General features: G+C 42.4%; 1 protein-coding gene and 1 long non-coding RNA gene across 4 annotated transcripts in view; one reads left to right on the top strand and one right to left on the bottom strand.

The window, feature by feature from the left end:
* Positions 1-19,750, top strand: part of BTBD2 (BTB domain containing 2) — a 628,196-nt gene that overhangs the window by 295,103 nt on the left and 313,343 nt on the right. The window lies entirely within an intron of this gene.
* LOC122946521 lies at positions 12,778-13,371 on the bottom strand. The gene is made up of 3 exons (XR_006391245.1): positions 13,261-13,371; positions 12,941-13,018; positions 12,778-12,851 (listed from the first exon to the last, which is right to left on the bottom strand). It is a non-coding gene; the product is annotated as an uncharacterized LOC122946521 (long non-coding RNA).

Here is a 19,750-nt window from a genome sequence, read left to right as displayed (position 1 = left end):
CTGGGTACTTCAGACTGTACGAGAGGGGTACAAAATAGAGTTCTGTCTTCCTCCCCCTCAGAGATTCTGTGTTACCACTCCCCAGTCTCAGTCTCTAAAGAACCAAATGGTTCAGGACTTTGAGAAACTTTGCGCAATGGAAGCAATGGTTCCTGTTCCAAGACCCCAACAGGGCAGAGGCCACGACTCCAAACTGTTCTGGGTAAAAAAAAACTGACGGTTCACTAAGAACTATCATAAACCTGAAGTTCCTGAACAGATGGATTCAATATTTCAGGTTCAAGATGGAGTCAATACGTTCAACGGTTCCACTGATTCCAGCAGGGGCATTGATGTGCACCATCGATCTCAAAGATGCCTACTATCATGTCCCCATACATCCAAGCCATCATCAGTTCCTCAGGTTCGCGGTGACGTTAGACGGCATAGTTCATCACTTCCAGTTCCAATGTCTTCCATTCGGGATTTCAAGTGCTCCACGCATCTTTACGAAATTAATAGTAGAGATAATGGGTTTCCTGAGACAACAGGGAATAACAATAGTCCCGTACTTAAACGACTTCCTCCTGACAGCATCCTCAGAGGTCCTTCTGCGGAACCATCTGCAGACGACGTTACGGGTTCTACAAGATTTAGGCTGGATAATCAACCTAGAGAAATCAGATCTTTGCATGAGCAAAAGGAAGATCTTTCTAGGCACCCTTCTGGACTCCCAGAGACAGATGTCCTTTCTTCCAGATTCAAAACGCGACGCTTTCATAGAAGTATCCTCCTTCCAAAGAAGAAACCTCTGCTCCATCAGAGAGGCTATGCGGATACTAGGCTTGATGACATCCTGTATACAGATGGTCCAGTGGGCCCAGATCCACTCGAGGCCACTACACGGTCTAGTTCTCACCAAGTGGGACAAAGACCAGAGGTCTCTAGACAGGAAGATCAGGATCCCAATGTCCATAATAGAGTCCTTGAACTGGTGGATAACTCCCGCCAACCTGCAGAGAGGGGTTCACTGGTTGAGAAGACCTTGTTTGACGGTGGTAACCGATGCCAGCATGTCCTCATGGGGTTCACACATAGATCATTTCTTTCAGGGTTCATGGTCCCTGGCAGAGAGTCAGCGTTCCTCAAACATAAGGGAATTAATGGCGGTACTAAAGTCTCTCCAAGCAGCAGAACTTCTTTTAAGAGGGAATTACGTTCAAGTTCTGTCAGACAATATAACTACAGTCTGCCATATAAGACATCAAGGGGGAACTCAGAACCCAGGTCTTCAGGAGGTCACAGAAAAAAATCTTTCTTTGGGCACAGGGAAATATCCTATCTATCTCAGCCCTCCATATCAGAGGGAAGGACAACGTTACAGCAGACTACCTGAGCAGAAGAAGATTCCATCCGGGAGAATGGATGCTGAACAGGCAAGTCTTTCATCAGATCTGCAGGAAATGGGGGTACCCCCAGGTGGACCTTCTAGCCTCCAAAGAAAAGAGGAGCTGGTATCCCCTGTTAGACAGACTAAAGGTAGAAGAACCAATATCACTCCCTCTGAGGCCAGACCTTCTCACTCAGGGGTCTCTTCTTCACCCGAATCTGGAGAAATGGAATCTGAAAGCCTGGATCCTGAAAGGAGAATGCTGAGCAGGCAGGGCTTGTCACATGCTGTGATCTCCACATTACAAAAAAGTAGGAAACCAGTGACAAATGCTATTTATAGGAAGATCTGGAGCAGATTTAATTCCTGGTTGGCTGATACACATCCGTCCAGATCAACTCCTTCCATCGCGCAGATTCTTGACTTCCTACAGAGGGGCTTTGACCTGGGGCTACGCCCTAGCATGATCAAGGTGCAGATATCAGCCTTGTCATCCTTCTTGGACTACCTGCTGGCAGAGCATCGTTGGATAAAAACGTTCGTAAAGGCTATATCCAGACTAAAACCCACTCTGAGACAGACTGTTCCTCCTTGGGACTTATCTATAGTTCTAGATACCCTCTGTAAGGTGCCCTTTGAACCCTTGGACACCATTCCGTTAAAATTACTCTCCTGAAAGACGGCCTGCTTGGTAGCCATCACTTCAGCGCGCAGAATTGGTGAACTTCAGGCCTTATCCATGAAGGAACCTTTCTTAAGAGTCTGCCTGGATCGAATAATTCTTCTGCAAGACCCAGGGTTCCTCCCTAAGGTCGTCTCTACTTGCCATAGGGAACAAGAAATATTTTTACCTTCTTTTTACGCCTCTCCTAGAGATCCGGAAGAGGAGAAATTCCATTGCCTGGACGTCCGTCGGGCAGTCCTTGAATGCCTTCGCCGAACAGAACCTGATAGGAAGGACTCAAACCTCTTTGTACAATTTGGTAAAGCAGGAAGAGGGAAGAAAGTGACTAAGAGGACTCTGACACAGTGGATCAAGTCAACAATTGTGGAAGCATATAGTCTTCAGGATAGTCCCTGTCCTATCTCTATCAGGGCACATTCTACTAGGGCAGTCGCAGCTTCCTGGGCGGAGAAGGCGAACACCTCTATAGATCAGATTTGTCAGGCAGCCATCTGGACAAGTTATAACACCTTTTGTAAACATTACAGGTTGAATCTGCCGTCCAATCGTCAGCTTTCCATTGGGCGTAAGGTTCTACAGGCTGTGGTCCCTCCCTGATGGCTAAGTTGGTAACTCTCCCATGTGCTGTCATGGGGGACGTCCTGGAAATCGGTAGTTAGTCTTACCGGTAACGTTCTTTCCAGGAGTCCAACATAACAGCACTCCTAATTCCCTCCATAATATGTGATTCAGTGTGATGTTAACATTGCTTATCATATTAGTAATAAAATTGTGTTGCATCCATCCGGTGTAGTAATTTAGAAGACACTGGAGATCGGAGGGAAGGGGGGCTTTTAATCTGTCTCACTTCCTGTCCCAACAGAGATTGGATTGGACATCATCCCATGTGCTGTCATGTTGGACTCCTGGAAAGAACGTTACCGGTAAGACTAACTACCGATTTCTTTTTTGTATTAAAAACACTTTTCTTTTATTGGTCGGATGAAATATGCTAATTGTTTGAGATAGGAATTTGGGGTTTTCATTAGCTGTATGCCAAAATCATCAATATTAAAACAATAAAAGGCTTGAACTACTTCAGTTGTGTGTAATGAATCTAAAATATATGAAAGTCTAATGTTTATCAGTACATTACAGAAAATAATGAACTTTATCACAATATGCAAATTTTTTGAGAAGGACCTGTATATGTGATTGCACAATTGCACTTTATGCTAATAGTGTCTCGGTTTTGTGATTTAGCACTTTAATTGCCATCGTTCTTGTACACTTTTATACAATTGATTGCACAACTGCACTTTATCTAATAGGGTCTCGATCATGTGTTATAGCACTTCAATTGCAGTCGTGTTATATCACATGACTGAATTGTTATCCTGTTAGATTTTCCTTACAACTCTAACCTGTGGGAAACTCCGATTTGGACTCATACCTGTGTGGTATTTGACCTATTGACTGGTTCTTTTTATGTATACCACCTCCATAGGTTCTTTGGGAGGCGCGGCCATTGTAATTATTATTTTTTACGCTGCGGTTATGTGCTTGGTCGCGTGACTGCCATGTCATACCTGTCCCGCCCCGGCATTTCCCCTCCATACTGTCAATTGGCTGTTAGTTCCTGGTAGAGGCGGTGGCCATGACGCACTTCTGACGCTGCGGTCATGTGCCTTGTCACGTGACCGCTATGTCAGATCTGCCCCGCCCCTGGTACCTCCTTGCGATCACGCTGATTGGCTGTCAGCACTCAAAGCTCCACATCCATTGGTGCAGGTGTCACCAGGTTTTTTAAATCATTTTATTATACACCTGTGAGGGCATTATAATAGGGGAAGTCCTTCCTAATGTTCCACATCCCCGGAAGAAGCCAGGTTACTGGCAAAACGGCGTTGGGTAAGGAGGCGGCTGAGAGATCGATACACCTTCCAGGGTATGAATCTTTTTTTCTAACCACCAACCTATTGCCCTCATATTTGCCTCTGTTGCAGCTTTTGCCCCGGGCTTACTGCTTACAGGCGTCTTGGTGCTTTTCATTTGCATTACCCTTTTCCCTGTTTTTGGTGTGCTGACCTCTCGGCCCCCTCTTGGGTCCTTTTTACTCATCCTTGTGTTCCACCTTTGTGCTGCCTCTTGTTACTATGCATGTACTTATTATAGATTGTCAATAAAGTTTTTTAGATTTTCATTTGGTGAAGATTGTGGTTCAATTTTTGGGTGATATTGGTGGCTCCACGTTTTGTGAGTCAATATTTTTGTGATTTATTTCTGTCCGGTAATAATTGGGTGGCCTGTTCACCATAATTGATACAATATAAATTATTATTTATTTCCTTCTGCGCCCTGCCGTGTGCCGGTACAGCGGTTTACGACTACATATGGGGTATTTCTGTAAGCTTTATGGTCAACGATGTTTGTAAAATCAGTTTTGAATACCTTGAGGGGTGTAGTTTCTTAGATGGGGTAACTTTTATGGAGTTTCTACTCTAGGGGTGCATCAGGGGGCCTCAAATGGGACATGGTGTAAAAAAAAACAGTCCGGCAAAACATGCCTTCCAAAAACCGTATGGCATTCCTTTCTTTCTATGCCCTGCCGTGTGCCCGTAGAGCGGTTTACGCCCACATATGCTGTGTTTCTGTAAACTACAGAATCAGGGCCACACATATTGAGTTTTGTTTGGCTGTTAACCCTTGCTTTGTAACTGGGAAAAAAAAATAGAAAATCTGCCCAAAAAAAAGTGAAATTGTTAAATTGTATCTCTATTTCCCATTAATTCTTGTGGAACACCTAAAGGGTTAACAAAGTTTGTAAATCAGTTCTGAATACCTTGAGGGGTGTAGTTTCTAGAATGGGGTCATTTTTGGGTGGTTTCTATTATGTAAGTCTTGCAAAATGTCTCTCCTCTCTTCTCTCTTCTCTCTCTCTTCTCTCTCTTCTCTCTTCTCTCTTCTCTCTCTCTCTCTCTGTCTCTCTCTGTCTCTCTCTCTGTCTCTCTCTGTCTCTCTCTCTGTCTCTCTCTCTGTCTCTCTCTCTGTCTCTCTCTGTCTCTCTCTCTGTCTCTCTCTCTCTCTCTCTCCCTCTCCCCCCTGTGAGTACTAGGTTGCTGATGCCTTGTTTTGTAAGCTGGCCAGGAGAATAGATAGGAACCTCTAATGCTTAGTAAGTGCCGGATAGCCAAGACTTTTCTTTTGTTTTATTTTATTTGTGCAACCTGCTCAATAAGCCTGGCTCCAGGCCAGCTTAAAACGTCTACCTTTGTGGCTGGTTGGAATTGTGTAAAAGAGACAAAACTTTGACCCCAGCAAAGGCGATTCCGAGCTTATCCCCCCCACAAGTGGTGGCTTGGAGCGGGCAACACGTTAAGTCTGAAAATGGATGACGTAGTGAAGGCCCTGATACAGTCTGTGGCAGCCCAGCAGGAGGCAACCAGAGAACAACAGCGTACAAATGCAGCCCAGCAAGAAGAAAACCGCTTACGGTCTGCACAGCCAAATATTGCAGGAAGTGGTGCAGCGTGTGGCAAGTGTTCCAGTGGTACAGCCAGGAAAAGAGCAGACAACTTTCCATGTGGGTTATTTTTTACAAAAGATGAAAGATGACAGCAGAGGATGATGTGGAAGCTTACCTGGCTACATTTGAGAGGACAGCAGTGCTGGAAGTGTGGCCAAAGTCACGGTGGGCAGGACTGCTAGCCCCGTTTCTTGCAGGTGAAGCACAAAAAGCTTATTTTGATCTGGAACCTTATTTTGATCTGGAAAACTTAAGTCGGAGATCCTGACTCTGCTAGGTGTTACCCTAGCAGTTAGAGCACAACGAGTACATCAGTGGACATATAAAATGGATAAACCACCACGCTCGCAGATGTTCGATCCCATCCATTTGGCTCGAAAATGGCTACAACCAGAGATTTACTATTAGCACTTGACGTCGTGCAGCGTGTGGTCCTCGACAAGTACCTGAGGTCGCTACCCCTAGCCCTAAGGAAGTGGGTGAGCCACGGGGACCCGAATACAGCAGACCAGCTTATTTACCTGGTGGAGCGATTCTCGGCTGAGGATCTTCTAAATAACTCTCAGCTCTCAATCCCACGGAGTCCGAGGGTTCCGGGTAAGACTGTTTCGGAGCTTAAGGGAACTGGGAGAAATGTAAAGACTTTAAGTGAAGAAGACAATGAGACTGTGGGCTCAGGAAAGCCCAAAGGGTATAATGTTGGACTAAACAAAGGTCCCATAAGATGTTTTCGGTGTAATGGGTTGGGACACATTGCAGTGAACTGTCCTATGACTACTGAACCTATGCAATGTGATGTTGCCTTTATGAAAAAACACATGTCTATGTTTGCGCAAGTGGTGTGTGCTGCGGCAGGTTCAGACAGTGCGGAAAAACATTTGTGTGAATTAAAAGTGGATAATAAGAGTGTGACTGTGCTGCTAGACTCGGGAGTGTAGTAACTCTGGTGAAAGCAGGCCTTATAGCCCCCTCTGACAGTCAATCAGACACGTTCACTGTGACTTGTGTGCATGGGGATGTATGTGAATACCAGACTACTCTTGCTTATATTACCACCCCCTATGGGTCTGTGTGTCATAAAGTTGGAGTAGTCCCAGCACTACTGCATGAGGTTATTTTTGGGAGAGATTTTCCACATTTATGGAAATTATGGGAATCCAAGTTGGAAACAAAAAGAAGTACACCGCAGATATTGACAGCATCTGATATAGGCACAGAACTATTAGAGGATTCCCCACTAGGGGATGTAGTTGAGCTATTGGCAGATAGCTCCACCCCTTTTCCATTTTCTGTTATGGCAGGGGATCTAGATGAGTCCACATCAGAGACTGAGACTGAAGGGGTAACACTTCAGGGTATGTCTGACCTAGACGTTCGGAAAAGCGACTTTCAAAGTGAGCAAATGAAGGACCCCACCCTTACACGGGCCAGAGAGAATATAAAAGTGATAAATGGGAATCCTGTTGAGTCCGGTGCTAGGCTGGCTTTTCCCTACATGGCTCTAGAGAACGATTTGTTGTATCAGATAGACAAGAAGAGAGAGGAGGTGGTACAGAAGTTAGTGGTCCCAAAGCCCTACCTGAGAACTGTTCTGGATCTGGCACATGGACACATTATAAGTGGCCATTTGAGGATCCAGAAAACTACTGAAAGGATTTTAGAGAGGTTTTTCTGGCCTGGAATGCATGAAGACATTAAAGCATATTGTGAATCCTGCCCTCGGTGTCAGATTATAGCCCCTGTGCCCCATTTCCGTAGCCCTTTGGTGCCCCTGACGATTATTGAAATACCCTTTGAGTGCATTGGGATGGATTTGGTCAAAGACCATCGCAAAAGAACTGGTCCAGGTGTTTAGTCGGGTTGGTATTCCAAAAGAAATACAGACCAAGGGACGCCCTTTATGTCTAATGTCATGAAGGAACTTTGCAGGCTTTTTAAAGTTACCCAGCTACGTACGTCAGTCTATCATCCCCAAACCGACGGATTGGTGGAAAGATTTAATAAAACCCTAAAACAAAATGCTGAGAAAGGTGGTAGATAAAGATGGCAAAAATTGGGACTTTTTGCTCCCACATCTGTTGTTTGCTATAAGGGAGGTACCACAGTCATCCACAGGGTTTTCACCTTTCAGGCTTGTATATGGTAGACATCCACGTGGTTTATTAGATGTGGCTAAAGAAACATGGGAAGGACAGGTCACAGCCTAAAACAGGCTCTTTGTTCCCAACCAGTATTGATGACCCCTGACTTTAGAAATGAATTTGTGGTACAGACAGATGCTTCCAGCTCAGGAATAGGGGCAGTGTTGTCACAGACTGTTAACGGAGAGGAGCATCCTGTGCTTTACTTGAGCCGCAAACTAAATAAGCATGAGAAGAACTATGCAGTTGTAGAGAAGAAGTGTTTGGCCATCAAGTGGGCCATAGAATCGCTCAAATACTACTTGCTGGGTCCGAAGTTTCGCCTGGTCACTGATCATGCCCCTCTGAAGTGGATGAACCTGAACAGAGAGAAAAATAGCACAGTGACGAGATGGTTTTTGGCCCTGCAGGCTTACAGTTTTACAGTAGAGCACAGGCCAAGAAAGTGGCAAGGAAATGCGGATGCGTTGTCACGTGTGCATTGTCTGCTGGTTTCAGTTGCTCAGACCCACTTGCCTGATGCAATACCAATGCTGGATTGGTAGTGGAAGGGAGGTATATTTCCCCTAGATTCCTCTCCTATGTAAGTAGCAGGTGAAATCATCTCACCTGTGAGGTAATTAATGAAGCAGCACTGAGGATGGGGATATAACAGAGCTAGGAGGTCAGTCTCTCTCTCTCTCTCTCTCTCTCTCTCTCTCTCTGCCTGGGGACACAGAAAGTATGTCTGTGTGAGTGAGCAAACTGTGGGTACTAGGTTGCTGATGCCTTGTTTTGTGAGCAGGCCACATCCAGCGGATAGATGGGAACCTCTAATGTTTAGTAAGTGCCGGACAGGCAAGACTTTTCTTTTGTTTTATTTTATTTGTGCAACCTGCTCAATAAACCTGGCTCCAGGCCAGCTTAAAACTTCTACTTTGGTGGCTGGTTGGAATTGTGTGAAACAGACAAGTGTCCTTTGACCCCAGCAAACGCGATCCTGAGCTTATCTCTCCCCCCCCCCCCCCCCCCCCCCAAACACACACACACACTATGTATTATATAAGTAGAGAAATTGAAACTTGGAAATTAGAATTTTTTTTATACATTTTTGGCAAATTTTGTATTTTTTTATAAATAAAAATTATAATTTTTTACTTCATTTTACCAGTGTCATGAAGTACAATATGAGACTAAAAACAATCTCAGAATGGCCTGGGTAAGTCAAAGCGTTTTAAAGTTATCAGCACTTAAAGTGACACTGGTCAGATTTGCAAAAAATGGCCTGGTACTTAAGATGAAATAGGGCTGAGTCCTTAAGGGGTTAAAGCTGTTCTGTCCCCAGGATCAACCCTATTAAACCAGGCATACTGACTGGTAGGGCTCATTCTGCTGATTAAAACTAGACCTTTCTTTTGTATGTACACTAAACAGCTGCAGAGATGTGTGTTTTTATTTATATGCAAATGAAAAGTTCAAGCATCAGGAAGTGGGGTTGAACCCTTTTGAGTCCTGCTTTGTAACACCCCTCCCCAGAGTTAGATATGCTGAGGGAAGAACTGTTTCCTAACATGTCCATATCCTATACTCTATGTACAGCATTGTTTAAGCTTTACAACATTGAGATCTCCTCTGAAAGCTAATATACATATTATTATTGCTTTATTCACAAGCACAGTATATGATTATAAAGACACCAGTAATATGTGTTAGCTTACATGCATGTAACGATCCAAGGTTTGAATCCTGGGTGAAACATTTATTTTTTTTTTCTTCACACTTAACTCCTTATATTGAGAATAATAGGCAAACTTGGCGCATAGACCTGCGGCTAATTACCACGACCTACAATAATGCTAATCGCGGTAATTAAAGCCTTGATCATGGCATCTAAATACTGTCTCCCCCCCCCCCCCCCGTTGCTGCCACCTGTTTTTGTTTTTTAAACATTGCTCCTACGCCCTGTTGTGCCCGTCTGAAGTTCTTGAGCTCAGTATGTAAATACTGATCATCGGAACAGGGAGGAGGAGATGCTAGGGTCTCTCAATGGGCGTCTCCTTCTCCCTGGCTGTGCCGCGATCCAATCACATCAAAGAGTGTCACAGCCAGGGAGGAAAAATTTTATACTCCTGCCCAATTTATACTCCTTTTTAAGATCTTCATATGTTGTTATATCAGCCTTCCATATCTGGCCCAGTTTGTAAACTCCATGCTTCCATCACACTGTCTGTTCGATTAACTTCAATTGAGTAAGATGGGTATTTCCCCACAATATGGGGTCCAGCCTGGTTCCACAATTCTCTTGCTTGCTTCCAAACCGTATCCATCAGCTCAAAGAACGGTATTTTGTTACTACTCTGTTGTCCCAAAATCCCAGCTTCAATTAATTGAAAGATAGTACATGTATCTAGCCTTTCATTTATTCCTGCAATCATGGACTTATATCTTTGCGTTTTTCTCCACATTATCATATTTTTTATATGGCCGGAAATAAAATAAAGTTCCACATCAGGAACTGATAATCAGCCCTCCCTCTCGTGAATACACACTATTTTGTGCTTTTATCCTTGTTTTTTTCCCTCGCCAGATCCAGTCCATTAATAGGCTAGTTATTATTTTAAATAATTTTTGGGGATTATTATCAGTGAATTCCACAGGACGTAATTAAGGGATGGTAACAGGCACATTTTCACCAAGGAGATACGACCTGCCATCGAGACATGCAATCTTTTCCATAACCCTATTTTTTCTTAATTTCCTTTATTTTAGGGGTCACATTTAGTTGGACATAATCCTTGGGGTTCGGGGTTATTTGAATACCTAAATATTTAACGGGTTCATTGATCTTCTTAATTTCCAGTGTTCCTGAGATAAAATTGTTCAGAGGATCAATTGGGACGCATGCAGACTTAGGCTGCTTTCACACTAGCTTTCGTTGGTCCGCTCGTGAACTCCGTTTGAAGGGGCTCACGAGCGGACCCGAACACCTCCGTCCAGCCCTGATGCAGTCTGAATGGATGCGGATCCGCTCAGACTGCATCAGTCTGGCGGCGTTCAGCCTCCGCTCGCCTCCGCACGGACAGGCGGACAGCTGAACGCTGCTTGCAGCGTTCGGGTGTCCGCCTGGCCGTGCGGAGGCGTGCGGATCCGTCCAGACTTACAATGTAAGTCAATGGGGACGGATCCGTTTGAAGATGCCACAATATGGCTCAATCTTCAAGCGGATCCGTCCCCTATTGACTTTACATTGAAAGTCTGGACGGATCCGTCCGAGGCTATTTTCACACTTAGCTTTTTTTTGCCATTTTAATGCAGACAGATCCGTTCTGAACGGAGCCTCCGTCTGCATTAATATGATCGGATCCGTTCAGAACGGATCCGATCGAACGCTAGTGTGAAAGTAACCAATTTATCCTGAGCCCAGAATATTTGCCATATTGGTTAAACACCTGAAAAATCTCAACCAATGATCTATGTGAACCTACAAACAACATAGTGTCATCCGAGTATAAGGCAATTTTTTCCTCATGTTCACCAAACCTGAACCCCTCAATTGCTGCGTCTTGCCTGATCATATCTGCTAACTGCTCTATAGCCATAGCAAAAAGCAAGGGGGAGAGAGGGCATCCCTGTCTAACCCCCCCCCCCCCACGAATATGTATATTATCATAATATTCCCTGTTTAATATCACTTTTGCAGACATTTCCGTATATAACAGATTTACCTAGGATATAAAATTATCACCAAATACCATCTTATTCAACGTTGCCATCAAAAAAGGCCATTCTATAGTATCAAACGCTTTTGAGGCGTCCAATGTGAAAATCGGTCGTTCACCACAGTTTACGGGCTCAAGCTGGGTGTTCACAAAATAGCGAATGACATTATCCTTTGTGGTATTACCTGACATGAACCTCGTCTGATCCTCATGAACCAGTCCTGAAACTACACTTCTAAGTCTAGTTGCCAGAATCTTAGCCAATATTTTATTGTCAGTGTTAATTAACCTTGGCTGTGACGCGGATAGGAGGTTGCAACAAGAGGCGGAAAAATATGAGAAAAAATATATTGAAAATCCTATAGAAAGAAACTATTTATGTTCCAACTTTTTTGGCAGATTTGGAAGATTTTCCATTTTAATAAATTTTTCCGCTAACAATTCATGGGTTAACAGCCAAACAAAACTCAATATTTATTACCCTGATTCTGTAGTTTACAGAAACGCCCCATATGTGGTCTTAAACTGCTGTACGGGCACACGGCCGGGCGCAGATCCAAAGAGGGAACCTCAGAGGGTAGCCATAATAGAGGGATCAACAGTTTTGCAGCGTACACAAGGGAAAAGATTCAGGAGGGCAACTTCCGGAGTTGGAAAGATATCGGATCTACAAATTTCATTACAAATTTGAAAAATCTTTTTCCACCATCCTTGTAAAATTGGGCATGTCCACCATATGTGGAAAAAGTGCCTCTCACTTTTGAGCACCTCCAACACGTGTCTGATGCCGAAGCTGAGTAAAAACAAGTCTTGTCAGGGGTTTTCTACCACCTTGTGATGACTTTATAGTTATTCTCCTGAATCTTGACACATCTTGAGGTTTTATGTGAAGAGTTGTAAACGATGAGGGTGTCTTCTGGGGAGAGACATTTTATCTAGGCCTTTTTCCCAAAGTCTAATGAAAGCTGGCCTTAGGGCGGCAGGAGGAGCTCTCAATCTGTTATACCATTGTGAGATCATTTTATATGGGGTAGAATCCTGAGAAATAACGCGCTCAAACCATGTAATAGGGCGTAACAAAGTGTGCAACTGGGCGTTTTGAGACATGTATGCCTGCAAGAAGTGAAGCCCATTAAAGCTATAGCACGGTATTTTCAAGAGATCGCACATTTCTTTTATGGAAATGAGTTGATCATTGTTATAGAGACAAGGGCGTACATAGAAATCACTGGGCCCCATAGCAAAAATCTGAATTGGGCCCTTTAACCCCGCCCACTACCCACCATGACCCCTCCCACTTCCCGACCTGGCTCCTCCCATGCCACACCCATATTAAATACATTTATACATGACCTACAGAAACTGTTAGGGATAAACATTTTTATTTTATTATTAACCAACTTTGTTGCAGTAACGTATACAATGTACATGTATTTTCCAATAAGGATTTGTTCTGTGAAATAAAACAAATGAAATATTATAGATAAGCTACATTTAAAATATTTACCCAAAAAATAAATAAATAAATAAATATTAACTTACTTTGAAGATGACGGGTCTGCCTCTGAAAGTCCAAGTCAAAAGAAGTATGGTAGCATGGTGGGGATCAGAAAAATAAACCTGAAAGAGTAAAACATATTGCATATCACATGTTAAGTTGAGCTGTTACAACTTATTCAATAAATCTGTTGTAAATAGTAATATTGCATTTAACTCCTGTTATATTAGCCAAAACACTTAACGCACTAATTTTACACAGGATGAATGCTATATGTGTGCTGTCCACATCTATATGTCCATTCCACAAAGGATAGAACTTGTCAATGGGTCCACATCAAAATGTGGATGCCAACTAGACTTACAGTATTAACCGGTGAATTTCCATGTATAAACCAGGTGACATTTTTCATCCAGAACTTGAATCAACTATACAGCTTGAGATTTTCCAAATTCAACAAACTTTGATAACTTTCAAACTTTCAAACAGTAAAACGATGTGCCAACCTGTAACATAATTAATATATATTAGGTTCTTTTCTCAGGTTGGTATTTCTGTTCCAATGTTATATGTACGGCTGCTTTATACCCTATAATGAAAGTCCTTATTATTGATAGGTATTATTGCCAATGTATTCTATTAGATCTTACATTGATAAATTTGTGAATACATTTTAGTCAGGCCTGAAAACCAAGAACTCATTTTTAATTAACAGGCCTGGAATTTTTCTGTGTAATATACCAATCGAAAAAATTGTACTAATCAATGTAATTAGTGGTATCTACAGAATCATTCATTTAAGGGCTAGATTTATGTGAATTATTTATTTTTAAATTGTTATTTCACATGCTTACAAGCAATGGCATATAGTTATATGAAATAGGGCATACATCAGCTGTATACATAACTGGAAAAATATAACGTTTAAGGGCTGCAAGGAGCAGAACAACGAAAATAACGGAAAAGCTGGATAGGGCACCCAACTGACACAAACAAAGCTGAACAGATTCCACTGACTACCGTTTCCAGTCAGTATCCTGTATTTTACTGGAGAAAAAAAGTCCTGCATGCAGGATTTTTGTTTCCACTGTGTCTAACTTACTATGTGTCTTTCTGGAGGGCCCCAAATGAGGCCTCCAACGCAGACATAAAGAAGCCCTAAAAGTAAAAAGATATAGAACAACTTCATGCAAACATCACACAACTGATATAACGAAAACTAATAAACTTTCATAAACAGAAATTGGTGAAGTGATGAAAACAGTTAACATTTACAGGTAATCTGGGTTGGTATGCATCTTAAATAATGAAAAAAAACAATTTGGAATGCATAACATAATTGAACCACTCTGCCAGGTTTGATCTATAACTGATTCAAATCCTGGAAAATACTTAGTAGAACCACTTAGTCACCCATTTCTGTAAGAAAAACTTTTCCAACCGGCATACTTACGGTGTACCTTCAATTTTAGAACGGTTGTCTACGTGCTTTTCTTTCTGCACAAGTGTTGATTATATGGTCTATGTCTAGCTGTTTTGCCCTGGCATTTTCAATGCTTAGGATAGCAAGGCCAGAAAGTCTTTGCTCAGACATTGTACTTCTCAAATAATAATTTATTAACTTCAGTTTTGAGAAGGACCTTTCAGCAGAAGCCACAGTAACTGGTAGAGTCAGGAACAACACGAAAGCTATGCACACATCTGGCAGATGGGATGAAAGTGCATTGCAAATCTGCAAGGTCTTTCACAGAAGATGACTTTGCAATTTCAGGTTTAAGTGCAGACCTAAAGCTAAGGAGCTGCCCTGGAAATTCTGGCGATCTTTTTCATATTTTTTCTGCAGATTTGACGCGGCTTCAAACAAAGTGTCATCTGATACGGCAGCCAGAGCTGCTGGCTGAATGATATGAAAACGCTCCACAACCTGAATCATTCCTGTAAATCTGTTATTTAGTTGATTTATGATTATGTCTAAGCAGTTGTAAAAAACTGTGACTTTGAACCTCTCTTCCGGATTTCGCAATCTGTGATCAACACAAATCTTATCAAAATGACTTTTCACCTTGGGATTGCGTTTGTTGTCAAAATGTTGAGAAATGTTTCAAGTGCTTGCTAGTGAGACAGCACTTTCTTTGGCCATTTCAAAATTGTTTCTATAGCTTGAAAGTTTATCCGCTACATTCTTTATCAAATTAGTTGCTTTCGATAAATCCATGTTTTTAGCCTGGAGCATGATAGACAGAGCATTAACACTCTGAAAAACTTTTGTTTGAAGGACAATTAGGAAAACAAAGTTGAATGACTCCATTTTCTTTTTAAGTCTCATTGCCTCATCTCTCTCACTTTTTTTGGAGGAAGTAAGAATAAGTTTTGACAGGGATTTCAAAACGTCTGGAAAGAGAAAACGAAGGGCAAGCAATGCTTCATACCGAGATGACCATCGTGTTGGGCATAATTTCTTTAAAGTTATAGAAGACTGGCTTTGGAACGAAGAAAGAATTTCCCAACGCCTTGTAAAATTTTTTGGGAGAAAGTATAATGTTTGTACCATATCATTAAAGCTGGACAATTCTGTGCTGTCAGAAACGGCATCCTGCTGGACTAAATTCAAATTATGGGCTGCAGAATGAACATAGAGCATTTTTTTCTCTTTGTAAAATGCGAGTCTGCACACCAGAGTAGACCCCACTCATTGTGGCCTCTCCATCATATCCCTGACCACGACACTTATCTAATGACAGACCGTGCCTATCAATGCATTCCAAGATTTATTTTTCTATACCAGCAGCACTCTGGTCATGCACTGCCTGAAAGCCAAGAAAACTCTTGTGAATACAAACTTCTGTGGCTCTCATGTTTTTATCTCTCTCTATAGATACATATCTCACCACCTGACTCATCTGGTCTATCTTTGCAATGTCTTGAGTTGTGTCAATAATCAGGGAATAAAAATGTGATTGCTTCACATCCGATAAAATCTGATGTTGAACCGTTTTGGATAAAATATCTATTAATTAGTTTTGAATTCGGGGGCTTATGTATTTTGCAGTGCGCTCTGGTAATTGTAGCAATTGTTTTAGGAGAGGATCATACTCCGCTAGCAACTCTATGATTGCAAGGAAATTACCACTGTTGACACTTCCAACTTTTTCTCTGTGACCACGAAACGCCATATTTGCCATTTGCCATTGTCAAGGTGACATTAACAATGCATTTTAAAACTTGCCTCCAGAAGTTTTTTCTTTTCTAATTTGGCTTTCAGTTTCCTGGTCAATTGTTCCCTCCCTTCGCCACTGATCATAAATCACACAAGCGTCAATATGAGTCTGTGAACTTTCACGAATCTGTATTTTGGTGGATAAGCCTTTCCAATTTTGTATGCCTTTTGGCCCAAGCTGGGTTTAACCCCAATTTCTTTCGATCTCCAAACAGCCAACATGGCTCACAGTATACGGCATTTAATTTTGGAGAGTAACATAGCCAAGTAATTGGAAATGTGTGGCAAGTCTTAGTTACTCTTTCATAGTAGGTCTCATAAAGGACCTTTTTTGCTCATCTTTATCTCTTGGGAAAGGTCCTGGAGGTCTACAAGGACCATTGGCAATAACAAATCTCTTCACACTGGCATCTGTAATAGTTACTGGGAAGTTTGCTCTGTCCGTCACATATTTTTCAGAAGCCAAATCTATATTTATACCAGTGGCATCAGCACCAGTGGCTAAATCACTGCTAGATAATTCAGCATCATCAGAGCAACTTGGCTCACTTTCATCTGGTTCTGTAGTACTCAATTCAGGGATACTGTGCAAGTCAGCTACAGTACTGGGGTCGCCGACCTGTACAGACTCCTGCACTATGGCAGCTGAGGGGGTAAGACTTTCTGGCATGCCTTCTACATTCTGGGTGGGTTCGGTAACAGAAGAACTTTCACCACAGCTAGGAACATTAAAGAAACTAGTAATTTTTGGAAGTTTTCCCGTTTTTGGGCTTTCCTCTCTCTCCTTTTTTTTTTGCGCTTCTGAGCGCCACTGAGATGTTGGTAACTTGACGTCAGGACACTCTGTAGAAACAGTATAAATAACCTTTAATGTTTACTAACTATCTCATAACTTTTGTAAATGTGATAGAACAGGCAAATAATATATACTCAGTATAATAATGAGAAAATGACCCTATTTCCAATTTTACGCTCCTTTCTTCCATCCCTCAAGTCCTAATTAGGTTTTTATTCTGCAAAGGCATCTGGGGGGAAAATTGAGTTGTCATATTACAGGTAACATAGAGGTCTATGGAGAGGTGAGGGGGCATGATGAGTGAACACTCATAGGCAGAGCAAGACACATACACGCTACAGCAAGAAATAGTGTTATATCTTGCTGCCAAGTTATTTTAATTAAAATGGTTCAACTTCCATGCTACATGCAATGGTTTTAGACTGGCCGATTCCCGTCATTATCGGCCAGAATAGCCTGAGCCTGCAGGTGGCTGTGCCACACATATGAAAGTAGCCTTAGGGCACTTTGACACTTGTGTTTTTCTTTTCTGGCATAGAGTTCCATCACAGGGGCTCTATACCAGAAAAGAACTGATCAGTTTTCTCCCCATGTATTCTGAATGGAGAGTAATCTGTTCAGTTTGCATCAGGATGTCTTCAGTTCAGTCTTTTTGACTGATCAGGCAAAAGAAAACCACAGCATGTTACGGTTTTCTCTTCGGCAAAAAAACCAGCATGCACAGACCGGTAAAAATGTGAAAAAATGTACAAGACGGAACAGTCTGTCCGCATGTCCTTGCAATGCATTTGTGAGACGGATACGCATCCGGATCCGTCTCACAAATGCTTTGTCAGCGGCAGATCGGTGGTTCCGGTGGGCAGTTCCGACGACGTAACTGCCCGCCGGATCACACTGCCGCAAGTGTGAAAGTAGCCTTAGGAAGTCTATTACTCCTACCTTCTATGTGTGTGGTTATGTATATAGCAGATCAGGTACATCACATAATCTGACATAGAGACTGCCGAAGGGATGATAAATAAATGCCATATGCAAGACATATAATGTTCGGACACAAAATCATTACTAGGCTTCTCAGAAAAGTAATTTTAAAGGGGTTGTCTCACTTTAGCAAATGGCATTTATCATGTAAAGTTAATACATGACACTTACCAATATATTGTGATTGTTCATATTGCTTCCTTTGCTGGCTGGACTTTGCTTCCATGGTTATGACCACCCTGCATTCCAGCAGCCGTTGGCGTGCTTGCACAATACAGGAAAAAGCACCAGCTTCCCAGAACTGAGGCAGCAGACATTGCTCACCATTTTTTTTCCTATAGTGTGCAAGTATGTCCACCGTGGCTATATTGCAGGGTGGTCATAACCCCTGTATAAGAGCAGTGTATACTGTCATGGAAAAATGAATCCAGCCAGCAAAGAAGGCAATCAGCCAGTCATCCCTCCTAACTTGTCTGTTATAATAAATGTATTTTCCATTAAATAACTCTGGAACTTCTTTTACTCTGTTTTGCCGTGCCTCTATTATTCCTATTACAAGTTAGTCAATTTAATGCCAACTGGTTGTTATCAGCTAGTGGTGTTTCCCTTTACAGGTTGACATTCACCAATCAGTGCTGACAGTGGTATGCTGTGTAAGGACCCTCCCTGGGGTCAGTAACATACAGTTGGCATTGAACCGACAACTGTCTAATAGAAATAACAGAGGAACCACACAAGTCATAGTGAATTATGGGAAAAGATGATCCAGAACGACTTAATTGAGAATTCAATTATTCACAGTTCTGGAAGTCATGGTCTTCCCTCTACCTCTTATCCAACAAGTTGTAGTAGGACAGATCATGTGGGTGCAATGCCCAGTCAGCTGTACTTACGTGGTCAAGCTTCTTCTTTCTGTGCTGAGGTCACTACTAGCGTCCTCTTCTCCTCTGCTTGCTTTTCTGACCAACTTCCTCTGTGCTGTGCAGCTCAAGGGTATATTCAAAATGTAATTCTGAGGAAGGATCAAAACACAGTCAAATCAGTAAAATATTTACTATGTGGCCACATTTCCATTTTCCACTTTTAACGTGTCTATTCACAAAACAAAACAATAGTTTTACTTTTTACTGACCTGGGGTCAGTGTAAAAAATCATGGAGACGAGCACTATTTTGGTCTGTAATGGGAATCTAGCATGCTCATTATAGTATATGGATTCATAAGAAAACACATACACAACATCCATCTTGCAACTGCGTTGGTCGATTATTCACTGACACTGACCACTAATAAGAGAAGCTCTGGAAGTTAAGATGTGTTACTGTCTGCAGGGATAGGCAAACTGCAGCCCTCCATTACCCGAAGAACAACCAAAACAATCATTTAAGCGCACACACAAAAATCATCATTTACTGGCAGCAAATTGTGCTGTGTAAACACAATCTGCTGCCGGCAAACAACGGGTCAGTATGGGGAACAGCGATGGCATTAGCGATCGCTTCTCCCCATACTGTGGAGGAGATCACTGCATGTAAATGCAGCTGTCTCCTCCACTGACGAGCAGGCGATTGTCATGAAGGAACGCTTTCGTCGTGAAAATCTACTGCTGTGTCGTCTTGTGTAAAGGGCCTTTAGACTAGACAGTCTAAATGTGCCCCAGAATTATCATCCAGTATTAGTCACTTTGATAAATCAGGGTTTCCTCATTTGGTGGGTGGTACCCTGTCACATAGAACATCTGCTGGGTGCAAGCTCCAGATTGTGGGAAGCCCATCTGCCTGGTGAAGGCTCCAGATAGGGGTGACCTGTCACACGGGACCTTCAGGATTAGAGCTGCAGTCAGATCAGGGTTGTCCTTTAA

Source organism: Bufo gargarizans, chromosome 1 (assembly GCF_014858855.1).
Source record: "Bufo gargarizans isolate SCDJY-AF-19 chromosome 1, ASM1485885v1, whole genome shotgun sequence".
In the NCBI taxonomy this organism is placed as follows: Eukaryota; Metazoa; Chordata; class Amphibia; order Anura; family Bufonidae; genus Bufo; species Bufo gargarizans.
The sequence above is the reverse complement of the archived record's forward strand: the minus strand, read 5'-3'. Positions and strand labels throughout refer to the sequence as shown.